This window comes from Cynara cardunculus, assembly GCF_001531365.2.
Source record: "Cynara cardunculus var. scolymus isolate 2C chromosome LG 1, CcrdV1, whole genome shotgun sequence".
NCBI classification, from domain to species: Eukaryota; Viridiplantae; Streptophyta; class Magnoliopsida; order Asterales; family Asteraceae; genus Cynara; species Cynara cardunculus.
Genome location: NC_037528.1, coordinates 43,787,894 through 43,797,448, shown reverse-complemented (window position 1 = coordinate 43,797,448; position 9,555 = coordinate 43,787,894). Strand labels below are relative to the sequence as shown.

General features: G+C 41.1%; 1 non-coding gene across 1 annotated transcript; it reads right to left on the bottom strand.

Moving 5' to 3' along the window:
- Positions 1-564: 564 nt before the first annotated feature.
- On the bottom strand, positions 565-671 carry LOC112503766. The gene has a single exon (XR_003068078.1). It is a non-coding gene; the product is annotated as a small nucleolar RNA R71 (small nucleolar RNA).
- Between the last annotated feature and the right edge of the window lie 8,884 nt (positions 672-9,555).

Here is a 9,555-nt window from a genome sequence, read left to right as displayed (position 1 = left end):
ATGGCATTACCTCCCCCAATTATTCCCGAAATACCGCATTTGGAAAACCAACCGCCGGGTTTTGAACAAATTCCACAATACCCGAACTTTCAACAAGGACATACACATAATGGTAACAATTTGGACACGAAATCGGAACCTAATGAAAACCAAAGAGCACAAACTCCGAACATTATTAGTTTGGCAAATTCCAAAAATAAGAGGATCATGGATTATGCTATTCCGAATTTTGAGCAATTAAATTTCGGGATAGTTAGGCCACATATGACCGCTCTCCATTTTCAACTTAAACCCATAATGTTTCACATGTTGCAAACAAATGGCCAATTTGCCGGATTACCGTCGGAGGACTCACATTCGCATTTAAAATCTTTTATGGAAATCACGGATGCTTTATTGATCCCGGGAGTGTCAAATGACGCTCTCAGGCTCACTTTATTTCCATTTTCCTAAAGGGATCGGGCAAAAGCATGGTTTAACTCATTAACTCCGGGTTCTGTGCCGTCATGGAGTAACATGGCGGAAATTTTTTTGCGAAAATATTTCCCACCGACAAGGAACGCTAAGTCCAGAAATGAGATTTGTCTTTTCAAACAAATGGACGATGAGGCTGTTCCTGACGCGTGGGAAAGGTTCAAAGAGTTGTTAAGGAAATGCCCACACCATGGCATTTCGTACTGTATTCAACTCGAGACATTTTACAATGGGTTAAATCCCATGGCAAAACAAATGCTCGATGCGACTGCAGGCGGAGCCTTTACAGTTATGACCTATAATGAAGGATATCAAATCCTAGAAAAGATTTCGACAAACAATGGACATTGGGTGACCCACGCGTTCAGTCACAGAAAAAGACTGCGGGGATACATGATGTAGATGCATATACTGCATTAACAGCCCAGCTTACCTCCATGACCAACATGTTGAAAAACTTAACTTCTGGTCAGGGAGGACAACAAGCTGCTAATACACCAGTCCAAACAGTCCTATCTGTGCAATATGTGTGCTATGGTGGGGAACACTCGTATGAACACTGTCCTCACAATGCTGAATCAGTAAACTATGTTCACAACCGAGTTAATCCCTATTCCAATACCTATAATGCCAGCTGGAAACAGCATCCGAACTTTTCTTGGAACAGTCCCAGTTTAAACCCACCAGTCCATAAACAAGGAACTTCTAATTTCCAACCGCAACATCATGGAAATAGTTCTAACTCTCAGAATCATCAACAAGGTTTTCAAAATTCACAACCACCTTTTCAGAATAAACCTCCTCCATAGTCAGAATCATCTTCTTTGGAAGCAATGATTAAAGGACTCTTTGCACATGCACAAGCATAAAACCAAGCTTTAATAAATCAACAAAGTGCGGCCATCAGGAATTTAGAGACTCAAGTCAGTCAACTTGCGCTTAACCAGAACAATCGAGCCCTTGGTACCTGGCCCAGTAATACAAAGGTCTCTAGAGACCTAGGTAAGGAACATGTGAAAGTAGTGACCCTTAGGAGTGGGAAGGAGTTGAAAGAACAAGTGCCCAAAGATAGTGCACCAATTTTGACATAAACTGATGCTACAACATTGGTTCCTGCCAAAGGAAGACCGGTCCTCCCCTTAGAGAAACATGCATTAGAGACCACCACTTCTGTCCCCCCTAGATCAGACTTTCCATTACTCTTTCCTGAGGATGCTCTAAAAAAGTCAAAAGAAACTGAGGTTGTAGAGACCCCTAAGCTTGATGCTAACATTTCATCTGAACCTCTAAAGGGCTCCACAAAGACTCAACGCATTCAAGACCCGTCTTGCTCCATAAGACTGTCATAAAACCAGTCCCTCCTTATGTTCCATACCCCCAAAGGTTGATGAATCAAAAGGAGGAACTGCACTTTAAGAAATTCTTGGATGTGTTTAAAGAATTACACATCAACATCCCGCTTGTTGAGGCAATTGAGCAAATGCCTAGTTATGCCAAGTTTCTGAAGGACATCCTAAGCAAGAAGAAGAAGTTGACTGAGTATGAAAGTGTACCCCTTACCGAAGGATGTAGTGCACTTTTGACCAATAGCATACCCCCTAAGCTGAAAGATCCAGGGAGTTTTACCATTCCTTGTTCAATAGGAGGGAAAGAGATAGGGAAAGCCCTATGTGACTTAGGAGCTAGTATCAATCTCATGCCTTTGTCTGTTTTCAACACCCTAGGCATAGGAGAAGCTAGACCAACCACTGTCACACTCCAATTGGCCAATAAGTCCATAACATATCCTAAGGGGAAAATTGAAGATGTTTTGGTACAAGTTGACAAGTTCATATTTCCGGCGGACTTTATCATTCTAGATTTTGAGGCAGATAAAGACATTCCTATTATCTTAGGAAGACCATTTCTAGCCACCGGAAGAACTTTGATAGACGTCCAAAAAGGAGAACTGACCATGAGACTCCAAGACCAGAAAGTCACATTTAATGTATTCAACTCTCTAAAGTACCCTGATTACTTGGAAGAGTGTTCAAGAATATCCGAGATAGAGGAGATGTGTTGGGAAGAGGGAATTCAGAAAAACCTTCGGTTGGAAGGAGAACATGATGAGGAAATAAAAGAAAGTGTTGAGGAAATAGAGGAATTAGGAACTGATGTTGTCCCAGTGGATGCTGCAGCATTTGAGCTGCTTGAAAATAATGAGCAAAAAGACTTCACCCCGTCCATAGAATCACCACCTGATTTGGAGTTGAAACAACTTYCATCCCATCTAAAATATGCTTTTCTAGGAGAAGAAGGCAAATTGTCTGTCATTATCTCATCTACCCTAGAATTGCATCAAGAAAAGAAACTCGTGGATATGTTGAAATTGCATAAGAAAGCCTTAGGATGGACCATTGCTGACCTTAAAGGGATTAGTCCCTCTATTTGTCAACACATGATCATCCTAGAAGATAGAAATTTCACTTCCATAGAACCCCAACGAAGGCTAAACCCGGTCGTGAAGGAGGTAGTCAAAAAGGAGATTTTAAAATGGTTAAGTGCCGTAATCATTTTTCCGATTGCCAGTAGTTCTTGGGTTAGTCCGGTCCAATGTGTTCCAAAAAAGGGAGGGTTCACAGTCATCACAAATGAAAAAAATGAACTTATCCCTACTAGAGTTGTCTCCGGTTGGAGAATATGCATGGACTATAGGAGACTAAACAAGGCTACCCAAAAAGACCATTTTCCACTACCTTTCATTGACCAAATGTTGGATAGGCTAGCCGAAAAGGAGTTCTATTGTTTCTTGGATGGTTATTCAGGGTATAATCAAATAGCCATTTCTCCGAGGGAAAACCTCCTTTACTTGTCCCTATGGCACATTTGCTTTCAGAAGAATGCCATTTGTACTTTGTAATGCTCCAGCCACCTTTCAAAGGTGTATGATGTCCATCTTTTCTGATATGCTTGAAAAATCCATTGAAATATTTATGGATGATTTTTCTGTGTATGGTTCATCATTTGACAATTGTTTAAATAATTTGAAAAAGAGCTTGGAAAGGTGTGAGGAAACAGACTTGGTCTTTAATTGAGAGAAATGTCATTTCATGGTCAAAGAAGGAATTGTTCTTGGACACTTGATTTCAAAAAGAGGGGTTGAGGTAGATAAGGCAAAGCTTGAGGTAATTGAAAAACTACCCGAACCTACCACGGTTAAGGGAATTAGAAGCTTTTTGGGTCATGCCGGATTTTATAGAAGGTTTATCAAAGATTTTTCAAAAATTTCAAAACCTCTTTGTTTACTCCTCCAGCATGACCAGAAATTCAATTTTAATGATGAATGCAGCAATGCATTCAAAACTTTGAAAAAAGCTTTGGTTACCGCACCAGTGGTAGTTGCCCCGGATTGGAACAAACCTTTTGAGATCATGTGTGACGCTAGTGATTGAGCGGTAGGTGCGGTACTTGGACAAATGAAAGACAAGGTGTTTCATTCAATCCACTACGCAAGTAAGATTTTGAATGAGGCACAAATTAATTACACCACAATTGAGAAAGAATTATTGGCCATAGTTTTTGCTTTCGAGAGATTTAGGTCCTATTTGATGGGAACAAAGGTAATTGTGCATACCGATCACTCAGCCATCAAGTACCTAATTTCAAAGAAAGATACAAAACAAGGTTAATAAGATGGGTGCTTTTATTACAAGAGTTTGACTTAGAGATTCTTGATAGAAAGGGGGTAGAAAATCAAGTAGCAGACCATTTGTCTAGGTTGGAAGAGCCAGAGAAAGGAGGAATGGACATTAGTGATACTTTTCCGGATGAAAGAATCCTCTTGATTGACCAACCAAAAACACCATGGTTTGCGGATTTAGCTAATTTTTTGGTCTGTGGAATAAAATCCTCTGATTACACAAGCCACATGTTGAGAAAATTCTTTCATGATGCTAAATCTTACTTATGGGATGACCCATTTTTGTTTAGACTTAGTGCAGATCAGATTTTGAGAAGATGCGTATCCGAAACTGAAGTGGCAACAATCCTGCAACATTGCCATCATGCACCATGTGGAGGCCAAAGAACTGCAACCAAAGTTTTACAGTCCGGTTTTTATTGGCCAACCATTTTTAAAGATTCCCACAATTTTGCACAAAGGTGCAACGAGTGTCAACGGAGTGGCTCCATTTCCAAAAGGAATGAAATGCCATTAAATAGGATACTCGAAGTTGAATTATTTGATGTTTGGGGAATAGACTTCATGGGTCCTTTCCCTCCATCAAATAATTGCCAATATATACTTATGGTTGTTGACTACGTATCCAAATGGATGGAGGCTATGGCATGTGTGTCAAATGACGCAAAAACTATGGTTAAGTTCCTCCAAAAACAGATTTTTACACGGTTCGGTACCCGTAGGGCACTAATTAGTGAAGAGGGAACACACTTTGTGAACAATTTGTTAAAAGGAGTCCTTGAAAAATACAATGTTAACCACAGAATTACCACGGCCTATCACCCTCAAACTAATGGTTTGGCAGAGCTCTCTAATAGGGAAATCAAAAGCATTTTGGAAAAAGTGGTCAAACCTAATAGGAAGGACTGGGCATTCAAATTAGACGATGCTTTGTGGGCATACCGAACCGCTTTCAAAACACCAATCGGTATGTCTCCATATAAGCTTGTCTACGGGAAAGCCTGTCATTTGCCCTTAGAACTTGAGCACAAAGCATATTGGGCTATCAAAGAGCTCAATATGTCTTTGGATGAAGCCGGAAAGAAAAGAAAGTTTCAACTTTGTGAAATGGAAGAACAAAGACAAATGTCTTATGAAAATGCTAAACTTTATAAAGAAAAGACAAAGAAATGACATGATAATAGGAACCAACACCGGGAGTTGAAAGAAGGGCAGAAGGTCCTCTTATTTAACTCTAGGTTGAAACTATTCCCAGGAAAGCTCAAGTCTAGGTGGTCCGGACCCTTTGTCATTCATAAAGTTTACCCTTATGGAGCGGTTGACCTCATTAACCTTGAGGACAACACGGTGTTTAAAGTGAATGGTCAACGAGTTAAGGTATTTCATGATTCTGTAGCATTCCCAGAGCATTGCTCTGAGAATTGGGCTATACCTTAGAATGAAGGTGCTTTTGGACTTTTTTAAGTCCAAGGTTTGTTTGTAAATATTTTCCTTCTTTATCTTTCTGTTTTAGAGAAGTTATGTTTTATTAGTTTGGTCTTGTGTAGGTTGTTTTCAAGGAATTTATCATGGGAAGTTGATGTTCTGCCAATGCTACAACATTCAGTGGTTCACATGTGAAGATTGGCAGCAACTTTGTAATAAAAACAAGAGAGTACAAAGTGATGTCATCACTGCATCACAACAGTTTTTATCAGTCAAAATTCTCAGATTTTGTCCCCCATGCACCACTAACCCACTCCATCTAAATCAAGGTTTAACCATTGGATGACTACCTTTGGGCATTGCCTTAACCGTCAATACAAGTGATTAGAAAGATTTAATGGAGAGATGACTTCTCATCTTCCCCATAACCACCTTATACACTTACCATCGCCGGCTTCATCATCCATACATCAACCGCCGATTTCTCATTTCAAATCACCCTCACCATTCCCATCATTCCTCATTTTGATTAACCACTCTCAATAAACCTTCAAATCCCTCCCTCACTATAACCCACTCTCACCTAAACTCACTGTCTCCACTCTCTACCACTCACTGTTCGAAAACCATGGCACAGATGAAACGAGCGGCTGTCCGCGACCCAACACCGTCGGTCCGGCGAAGCAACCGCCAGCGGGCATGCACCTCCGCCTCGCAACCAACAGGGGAACCCGAGATGATAGACCTAGTTGCAAACAGCCCCTCGTCGTCGCCACCCTCATCGCCGTCGCCGTCGCCGTCTAGACCGCCAATAGTCACGCCTTTAATCGCCGAACCTTCTCCTCCGCGCGCTAGATGGGCGTCGCGCCGGTCTCCATCGCCTCCTCCACCTTCAATCGACTGCCTTCCTTCGCCTCCACTCACCTCATTTGTCACGCCACCATCATCACCGCCCACGGCAGTCGACGCCTTCGCCCCACCACCATCATCGCCACCGGCAGTTACAAGCCCTAATTTGGGCCGTGAGGTTAGTTCTATTCCAAATCTTAATCTGCCTTTGGAGGGATTAACGACCTCCGATTCCTCTAAGGATGAACATTTGGTTCCACCACACTCACCATCTACTGTATTGAGTCCTCCAAAATTGTATTTCCTTACCTGGTATGATCACCCTTGCACACAAATGCCCGAAGCCACTGTGTTGGCTGACTCTACACCTCACATTGTTAAAAATGAATCTGTTGGGCTTGATGACATTAACCTGCATGATAGAGAAGAGGCCATTAGTTCCCCACACAGTGAGGCCGATGGAGAGGTTGATTTAAAGGCTGATGTGAGAAATTTGACCCCAATTCCTACTAAAAAGAGAAAAGAATTGGGACGAATTTTTGCTACCCGGTCAAAATCTGTGGGTAGTCTGCCTCTCAAAAAGAGGCCAAGACGAACCTCACCTTCTGTCCAGTTAAGGCACACTGCCTTTGTACCTCGAAAATCACCTCGAACGGCCACGGTTAGGCCTGAAGATACAGCCGGTCCTTCTCGGGTGCGAGCCACACATAGCATGTCAAACACTCGGCCTATTCCTCTACCACAAATGCAGTTTAATGGGTTTAGCACTAAGGTCGCACAGCTAAAATATGCAAAGATCAAAAACAAGAAGGTATTGTCGGATAAAGGGTTTGATAGGCGGAGTATTGATGAATTCAGTTTCATCCGGGACGTGATCAATAGGCAGGGATGGCAAATGCTTTGTGAGGTAAAAAGTGCTTTTAATTTGTCATTGATTAGAGAATTTTACGCCGAGGCTTGTGTTTTTAGCACCACAAAGATCAAGGTCCGGGGTGTTCGGGTGAGTATTTCGGCCAAGGCTATTAATAAGCTTTTGGGCCTTTCACCCTCGGCCGAGACAGATTTTGAGACACTTTCTCAATCGGCCTCTTTTGCCCAACTAGAGGAAATTGGTAGAGAGCTTGGGAAGGTCGGGACCGGATGGGATGTCCATAGTAACTATATGTTACGGACCTATAGGGCTTCAAATTTAAAGCCCGATGCTAATGTTTGGATGAATTTCATTCGATATTCTCTCAACCCAACTACTCATGATAGCTCCATTTCGGTTGAGAGAATCATTTTATTGTACTGTGTGGTTACAGGTAGGACGATCAATGTGGGGGATGTTGTTGAGAAGGCCATTCTTTATTGTTCCAAAAGAAGACAAGGGAAGCTGTTTTTCCCAGGCCTAATTCACAAGTTGCTTATGAAAGCAGGTGTTCCCGAGTACACCGATGACTTAGTTATTAAGGAGTGTGAGGAGAAGTGGACTATAGATATGAAGGCTGTTTCAAGACTTCGAGAGAGGAGTGAAAGAGGAAGGGAATTGCCGGGTATGACTATAGCTATGGAGGAGCTTTTAGAGTAAAGTGGGAGTATGATGGATTTTATGATAGAGCAGCGGGCCGAGATGGTAGAAAGGTTAGAGACCATGCAAACTGAATTGACAAGCAAGTTGAAATCAAATGAACGGAAGATGAAGAAGCGGTTTGAGAAGCTGAAAGAAGGCTTGGAGAATGGGGTAGCTGAAAAGATCAATAAGATGCAGAAAAAGCTAAACCGATACAAGGCGGAGACCGAAAGACTGAGGACTGAGATTGCATCTGTGGCTGCCCGGAGTACACAGCCTACTCTTCCAGAGTAGGACAGGTTCTACCACCTTACTTTAGCTTCATATTTTGATTTTTTGAGTCGGGAATAGTTTTTTTTACAATTTATAGTCTTATTTTTACGCATGATCATTTCACTTGAGAACTATTAACATATGATATCATAGCCCGAATAATTTTAGTGATTGTTTGTCATTTGATCATGGTACTTTGTTTTTTACTAGAACTAGCAAAGCCCTTTTCGGGAAAACACGTTGATCACACAATCACCATGAGGAAATGAGATAGGCCATCTTTTCTATACTCATACTAGCCACTTGCACCCTTTAAACACCATTTACCCCACAAAACGCCAATGAGGACATTGTCATATTCAAGTTTGGGGGAGAAGTTTACATAAGGACACAAAGTCAGTACAAAAGAGCAAAGCTCTAAATTGACTCCTTATCACACAAAGGGTATTGAAAACACAACAAAAGTCCCATAGGGGCTACTATGTGTTTTAGAAAATGAAATGAAATGGCACAACAAAAGTCCCATAGGAATTATGTGCAAACTCCAAACAAAAGAGGCCAAAAGGCCCAAAAATTTGAAAATTTTATATGTGGAGTACACAAGTGAAAAAGGCTATGAGAGAAAAGATACGCCAATGAGAGAATACCCCTTTAAGCCCTATTGATCCCAATATGATGATTGTGTTTGAACTTAACAAAGAAAAGGGAATGCTAGCCTATGGTTCATGCAAAGAACTTAGTTTTGATTGACACTTCTTAGATTTATGAAAGGCTATGAACATCATGTTGCTATAACTCTCTTTGGGAAGGCACTTAATGTCTTGATCATGTATTTGCGTTTATATTGAGTCTTTATATTTGTCTTTTGGTTGCTTGGAGACAAGCAACAGCTTAAGTTTGGGGGTATGATATGTGTTGAGAATTTAACACATAAAGCTCTCTTTTTACGTCGTTTTAGTTATATTAATTTCTTTTCATTCCCACTTTGAGTCATTTTCAATCATTTCTTTATACTTTTGTTATTATGAAGCTAAATGTTGTGGTTTACTTGTTGGTATGTGTAAATGATGCTAATTGAGAGTTTTTGTGAAAACAGCAAATGCTGCAGCATTGGTGCAGCGTCGACCTGATTCATACATGACTTTTTGGAGGGCTTAATGAACAAGACGCTGACTTTTTAAAGATGGAGGACAGCTGGAAATAGCTGGATTTTTAGTAGAAAATCTGAAGTTAAACTTTGGTTAAGGAGTTGTACTTTCTAGTTACACTTTTGTTGCTTTGTAACTAGCTTTTAGAAAACTTA